The sequence below is a fragment of the Penaeus chinensis genome, chromosome 13 (assembly GCF_019202785.1).
Source record: "Penaeus chinensis breed Huanghai No. 1 chromosome 13, ASM1920278v2, whole genome shotgun sequence".
NCBI classification, from domain to species: Eukaryota; Metazoa; Arthropoda; class Malacostraca; order Decapoda; family Penaeidae; genus Penaeus; species Penaeus chinensis.
The window spans coordinates 28,343,506-28,351,005 of NC_061831.1; the positions used below are offsets into that span (position 1 = coordinate 28,343,506).

Sequence of the window (7,500 nt, forward strand, 5' to 3'; positions counted from 1 at the left end):
TCAGAGAAAAGATAACGTCTGAGTTATCGGGTTCGGCTGCCCTTTCTCTGATCTGAGCGTGTCTGTCTGGCTGTAGACGCTCTTGTCTTGCCCTCAGCTCGGCTGGCAGACTGTTGACTGTTGCTGCTCGTTCTCGCAGAGAACTCGTGCGCCAGTCTGTTAGCCTCTGCTTGGGGGTCGTGATGGGTGCACCTCGGGGCTGAGCGGCTGGTAGCTCGCTTGACCCGTTGCCACAGCTCTGAAAGGGTGGTTTGGTGGTCGAAGGACTCACACCATTCCAGCCACTTTTCCTGCCTGACTCTGTTGGCAGTTTCCTTGGCATCCGTGACAGCTTCCCTTAGGAGGGATAGGTTGTCAGGGGTTCTTTGCCTTCGGAATAGTTTTCGGCACATGTTCACCCTGTGGTTGACCTCCCTGATCTCGTCATTGAAGTACCAGGCGTCTTTGTGACTTCTGGACCCAGGCCGAGTTTTGGGTATGGTCTGTGAGGCTGCTTCATTAATGGCGTTTAGCAGGCTGGCTTTGAGCACTTCCACATTTTCGCTTTGTGGGGGATTGTTGCATCTCAGACAGAGGGCCAAGGCGTTTTGAAACGCCTGCCAGTTGGCCTTGTCTGTTTTCCATCTTGGATTTGGTCTTAGGATTTCGGCTGGGCCAGCATCCATGAGGGTAGTTATAGTGCCGTAATGGTCACTTGTGACGGTCTCATCGACACAAAAGCCAATCCTCCCCACCAGAGTCGCAGTGGCCAGGGTGAGGTCTAGGACCCCTCCTCTGACATGCGTTGGCTCTTGGGTGTTGAGGAGAGCGATCTCAGGGAATGTCTCTAGCACGTCGGCTATGTGATAGCCGGCCGCATCCGGTGCCCGGCAGGGAGCCAGGATGGGGTGGTGTGCATTGAAGTCTTCCCCTATGATCACTCGGTCGTGTGCAGCAGAAGCACAGACCTGGCTGATGTCTAAGCTTTTACAGCGTGGCCGGCTGTACACATTATACAGTTTGAGGGGCCCCCCGGCCAGGTGAACCTCGACGGCAAGGGATTCAACATCGTCTCCACAGTGCGATGCATCGGCTATTGCGGAGCAGGGGATTGTTGCTCTCACAAGGGTGATCAAGCCTCTCTTGCCAGGTGTTCGTGGCAGTGTGAAGGCATGGTACCCTGAGAAGCGAACAGTGTCCACTGTTAATGTCTCCTGGAGCATGACAATGTCAATGTTCCTTGATCGCACTACTGCTTGGAGAAAAGCGTTCTTTGCAGAGAAGCTATTGATGTTCCACTGTAGGATGCTTAGATGGTGTGTCATGATGTTACTCAGTGATAGTTACATCCTCGCTGGTTGAGGGCTCCTCGTCTGTTGTCAGGCTATCCTTGGGTCCACTGGGGGGTGGAGAGTCTTTGGTAGCTCTGACTTTGGTTGGTTCGGCTTTTCTCTCAGGCTTTTTCTTGGCTGGCCTTGCTGGCCTTGCCTGGGCAAGGTCAGCGTGATCTGGCTCTGGCTGCACAGATTCAGCCTGTTTTGGCTCTGCCTGTGAAGGCATGGCCTGGTTTGGAGTGGGGAGGGGAGTCTCGTCCTGGGGTGAGGGTGAGGCTGGTTTTTCTCTAGCCAGCTTTCTTCCCTTCAGGGCTGCGACAGTCTGGGTCATTGCCGTCATGGCGACCGAAACTGCCTTCTCGGCCTCCTCACTCGACCTCCCCAGGGCTGTTGCTACTGCTGTGACAACAGCAGTTAACAGGAGAGTCATATCGTCCTCGTCAAAGAGGAGATGATCATCTGTTGGGGAGGTTTTTGTGGTGCTCTTAGAAACTTTTTTCTTTAGTTTCTTTTTCTGCACCTTTGGCATTGTCGGAAACTCCTTTTTGTTGGAGACATCCGGTGTCGGCTGGGGGGCGGCTTCCTTCCTCTTAGGAGGTCGGGGGGCCTTTTCGCTTTTGTTCCTTCCCCAGACATGGGTGCCCGGTGGGGCAGGAACAAAGTCTGATCGGTTTTGAGCAACCTCTTGTCGCCTGAGGGCCGCCTTTTTCCTGACAGAGCAAGTCAGGCTCCAGGCATGATGCTTCTTGGCACAGTTGGGACATTTGGCTGTTGTGTCCCTCTTTTCCTCTTTGTATGCCTTGAGGCATACCTCTGTGTTGTGTGCCTTGCTACAGACACCACATTCAGGCTTGGCTGTACAGTTAGCCTTGTGGTGACCGTATTTCTGGCACTTGAAACACCGAAGTGGTTCTGGCACATACGTTCGAAGGTTGTAGGTGCCCCAGTTACCCAGATCAAGGGTAGTGGTTGGGGCACCTTTCATGGTCACCAGGACTTGCCTGGTTGGGGTCTTCCCCTTCAACATTCGGGAAGCCTGCACGACCTGTGGGTGTGAAGCGATCAGCTCCACATCGTACGAGACTGAGAAGCCAAGTAGCACCATCTTGGTTCTCTTTTCCTCGGGACTTAGTGGGGAAAGACTCACTTTTCTCCCATCAGTTAGCTCCTTCGTTTCCCGGAGGAAATTTAAGGTAGCTTGATCTTTGGGCATTATGATCATGCCCTGATCTCGGGCGACCCGGATCGACAACCGGATTTTCCGTTGCAACTCCAATGCCCTGACCAATTGGTAGGCATTGTCGAAGCCTTCGGGTTTAGCTGGCACTTTGAACTGGGTGAAGCGTTTAGGGGGTCCCGACTCTTCATCAGAGTCGGTATCCGGCCTCGGACGCTTCGGCCCGCCCTTTCGGCTTTCGGGCTTGTTTGAGGAGGCAGGAGCTGATGCGGCTGGTTCAGCCTGCTCTCCCCTCTCAGTCGGGGAGGCCGTCTGTGAACTCAGAGGCCTCCCTGGCTTAGCTGCTGGCCTGGAGAGGCCAGCTCGCGAGTCAAGATCTTTGACTATTCGGTGGACAGACCCATTGGCTTCGGTCTTGTCCACCTTAGCAGCAGGGGTGACAGTGTCATCCTGTGCTTGGGGCTTTCTTTTGCCACCGGAAGGCGCATATGCCTTCATGGTGACTACCGTGGTCTGGGCCTTGCGCGGTTCGTCAACTGTAAGTTCAGTCTGTGGGGGGTGTTTGATTGTTTTTTTCCATGAATTGGTAAGTGCTTCATCCTCTCACGCCCCCACCCACCACGGAGTCCAACAAGGGGAAGCTGAGTGTCAGAACCAGTGTCTAACAGCAACAGGAGTGATGAGAGGATATACGCAGCCAATAGCCATTGTAACGGCACTCACGGACCATTGTGAGTGCCAATGGCGGCATGACTGCTTGACCCTAGCCTCCCGGGGGAGACCAGCCGATTGACCGTGACCGGGCCGGGATCAGGCCGCCTGTCTTGCTGGAATAGAAGACCAAAGAGGCGTGTTGCTAGCCGCAGGGCGTACTCGTTCACGGCATCGCTCAACCTCCAGGACTCCCGTCTCCACAGCGCACAAGGCTGCCACGCACGGCAAACGCGTGGGTAGGTGTAAACCCCTGGGGAGAGACCAGAGGGGATGCCCTTCCACCTACGAGACATCATTGTTTGGAGCCCTTTTGCTCAGCCCTCTGAGGCAGCCACCCAAAGGTTGCTTCACCGCAGTGAGGGAAGAGGAGTCTTGCACTTTTACCAGGCAGTTCCTTTCATCCCTCTGAAGCAACCACCCAAAGGTTGTTTCACCTCAGTGAGGAAGGAAAGGACCTGTGTCTTTTCAAAGTAGTTCCCCCTTCCCTCTAAAACAGCCACCCAAAGGCTGTTTCACCTCAGTGAGGGAAGGGAGGTTTTGCGTTCTTGTCAGGCACTTCCTTTCGTTCCCCTGAAGCAACCACCCAAAGGTTGTTTCACCTCAGTGAGGAAGGAAAGGACCTGTGTCTTTTCGAAGTGGTTCACCCTTCCCTCTAAAACAGCCACCCAAAGGCTGTTTCACCTCAGTGAGGGAAGGGAGGTTTTGCGTTCTTGCCAGGCAGTTCCTTACATTCCTCTGAAGCAACCACCCAAAGGTTGTTTCACTTCAGTGAGGAAGGAAAGGACCTGTGTCTTTTCAAAGTGTTTCCCCCTTCCCTCTGAAGCAGCCATCCAAAGGCTGTTTCACCTCAGTGAGGGAAGGGGGGTTTTGTTCTTTTTGTCAGCTGGTTCCTTTCATCCCTCTGAAGCAACCATCCAAAGGTTGTTTCACCTCAGTGAGGGGGGGGCGGTACTCGAAAACCATTCCGGACGTCTAGACGGGAGCGGTCGCCTGTGTGAAGGGCAGGGCCACAAACCGACCGAGAAGCGGGGCGGCACGGGGAATGGTTACCCCGGCGGCCCCCGGCCGGCTGCGTGGCGCGAGCCCGCGACCTTTGCCGTGCCCGGAAGGTTCGAGGCAACATCAGAGGAGCGGCTTTAATCGTGTCTAGCGCTGACTCCCGCCGGCTTCCTTCGGGCCGCCGGCGGGAGACGGGAACCTCAGTCATTGCCGGTCTCGGGTCTTTCAGTGTTCTTCTTCCTTTGCCTCTAAGTGTGTTTATTTTATCACATCTTATGCAGAACATTTGGAAGTGCGTGTGCTTGTGCGAAACTTACAAATATGATTACATACGTATGTACTTAAAAGTTCAAATAAACTATGAAACCGTTCTCTAAACATTCAATCTGAATTAATATTCTTTCACAAGGAATACTGGTGTTTGTGAAGAAAAAAATATATCAGCAATAGTTTCACTCAATATGATGACTTTAATGATGATATACATGATAGTCATGATAATGCCAACAATAGTTATAATAATCATAATGATAATAATGATATTGATGATATCAATATACCAATTGCTATATTATCAAGATTATTATAATTTTTATTAGCATTATTATCATTATTATCATCAATATCATATAAGTATCATCATAATAGTATTATCATTATCATTTTTATCATTATTATTATCATTATTATTATTGTTATTATTATTATCATCATCATCATCATCATCATCATCATCATCATCATCATCATCATCATCATCATCATCATCATCATCATCATTATTATAATTATTGTTATTATTATTATTATTATTATTATTATTTTCATTGTTATTATCATTAACATTAGCATTATTTATTTATCTATTATCATTATTATTATTATTATTATTATTATTGTTGTTGTTATTATTATCACTATTACTATTATTATTATCATTAGTATTGTCATTGTTATTATTATTGTTATTATAATTATTACTGTTATCATTATCATGATTATGATCATTATCATAATTATGATCATTATCACTTTTAATCTAATTATCATTATTATCACTATTATTATTGGTATTTTCATACTATTATTATCATTATTGTTATTATTAATTGCCGTTGTTATTACTATTATTATTATTATTATTATTATTATTATTATTATTATCATTATTATTCTTATTATTATTATTGTCATTATTATAATTATTATTATTATCATTACCATTATTATTACCATCATCATCTTCATCATCATTATTAATATATTATGAGTATCATTATCATCTTTATTATCATCAACATTATCATTATCACTATTACTCTAATTATCATTATTATCACTATTATCATTGTTTCAATTGAGTATTATCATTATCATTATTATTACTATTATTATTATTATTATTATTATCATCATTATTGTTATTTTATTATTATTTTCCTTACTATTACTATTATTATTATTATTATCATTATTATTTTCATTATGATTATTATTGTCATCATTATCATTAATAGTATCATTATCATTATCATTATCATCATTATCATCTTTATTATTATCGTCATTATCATTACCATTATTACTATTATTATCATTATTAGCAATATTATTATTGTTATTGTTATCATCTTTGTTATAACTATTGCTATCATTTTCATCATCATTGTGTTGTCATTATTATTATGATGATCACTGTTATCATTATCACCATTATCATCCTCATCATCATTTTCATCACTAATAGCATTAATTTTATAATCTATCATTTTTTCAACTATAATTTTTATTACTATTATTATTATTATCATTATCATTATTGTTATCATTACTATTATCATTATTATTATTATCATTTTCATCATTATCATTATCATCCGTCATTATTATCATTATCATTATTTTGATTATTACTATCATTGTAGTATCATTATCATCATTATCATCATCATTATCATTATCACTGTAAGTTACATCATTATCATTATCATCTTCATCATATCACTATTATCAGTAATAATGACTGATACATATTTTTGTTTGCCAATGTAATTAGAATACTCTTAATGATGAAAATGAAGATGATAAGATTAAAACAATAATATGTATGAATATGAATGAAAACAAGAATGGCAATAATAGTGATCAAATATAAATAATTGTCATATTCTTTATAATCTTTATCAGTTCATCCATTTCATTCCGTCAATTATCAGTACTGATGTTTGTTTCCATAATCCGGAATCAAAGGGTTTAGCAAATCGCTTGAGAGTATGACATTCGCTCCCATTTGCAAGGGACCGGCATCTCGCAGAGCTTCACTACCTTAACCAATATATGTTCACGCCCAGAAACGTTCGCTTGCGCAGACAAATAGTGAAACAAGAAGGGAAAAAAGGATAAATAAGTGATATATAAGAAATTGCCATTTGCCACAGCTTGTACGTTTTGTTAAATATACTGAGGTCGTTATCCCAAGAAGGATACTGTGCGAGTAAAAATAAGTCAAAATAGCAAGACAAAATTGCGATTGCACTGCAGAGAATCTTAGGACCCGCAATGCAGATATTGCAAGAACTACAGAATAATGCTTTTTCTTTCGCTTCTTCTGCTGGGGCCGTTTCAGATAAGCAGTTGTTGTGTTATCTGTGATATTATTGCCCTTGGAATGGGAATGGGAATGGGAATAGTAATGACGAGGGGATAATTGCGATGATCGTCGTAATAAATGATAATAATTGTAATGATGATGCAGGTAATAAAGTCAATGAAAATGGTGATATACCATTAATAATGATATTCACACAAACACATTCTCAGACAGACGCGAACAAATTACATATACATACACGCATACACCAAATCAAAAACACACACAGCCACAAATACCCTTGCGCATAAACACACACACATTAACACAAAGACACACTCTGCAATTGAAAACTTTTGGCCAAGTTGAAACTTTGGTGATTTGCAAATATTCTTTATATAATAATATTTCCCGACGTAAACTTTGCCTCAGGATCTAAAATGTATAAAATGTTGCGAGCGCGAGGCAGGGGGAGGGGGGGGGACAGGGGGAGGGGGGGGAGGTCGTGGGCTGCCCAGAAAGAGGAAAGAAAACGAGATAACAAAAGGGAGAGAACGGGGACAGAGGAAGGAAGGAGAGGTGGGTGGAGGAGGACGGCAAACGCCAACGTCTTTTTCACCTCCTGTGTGTGTTGCTTTTCTTTCTCTAACCTCTTCCTTCACCCTTCTCCGTTTATCTATCGATCGAGATCTATAATTTTTTTAAAT

At 43.7% G+C, this 7,500-nt stretch overlaps 1 protein-coding gene across 1 annotated transcript in view; it reads right to left on the reverse strand.

Annotated features, from left to right (window-relative positions):
* LOC125031649 overlaps nt 1-7,500 on the reverse strand; it is a 29,238-nt gene that overhangs the window by 17,778 nt on the left and 3,960 nt on the right. The window lies entirely within an intron of this gene.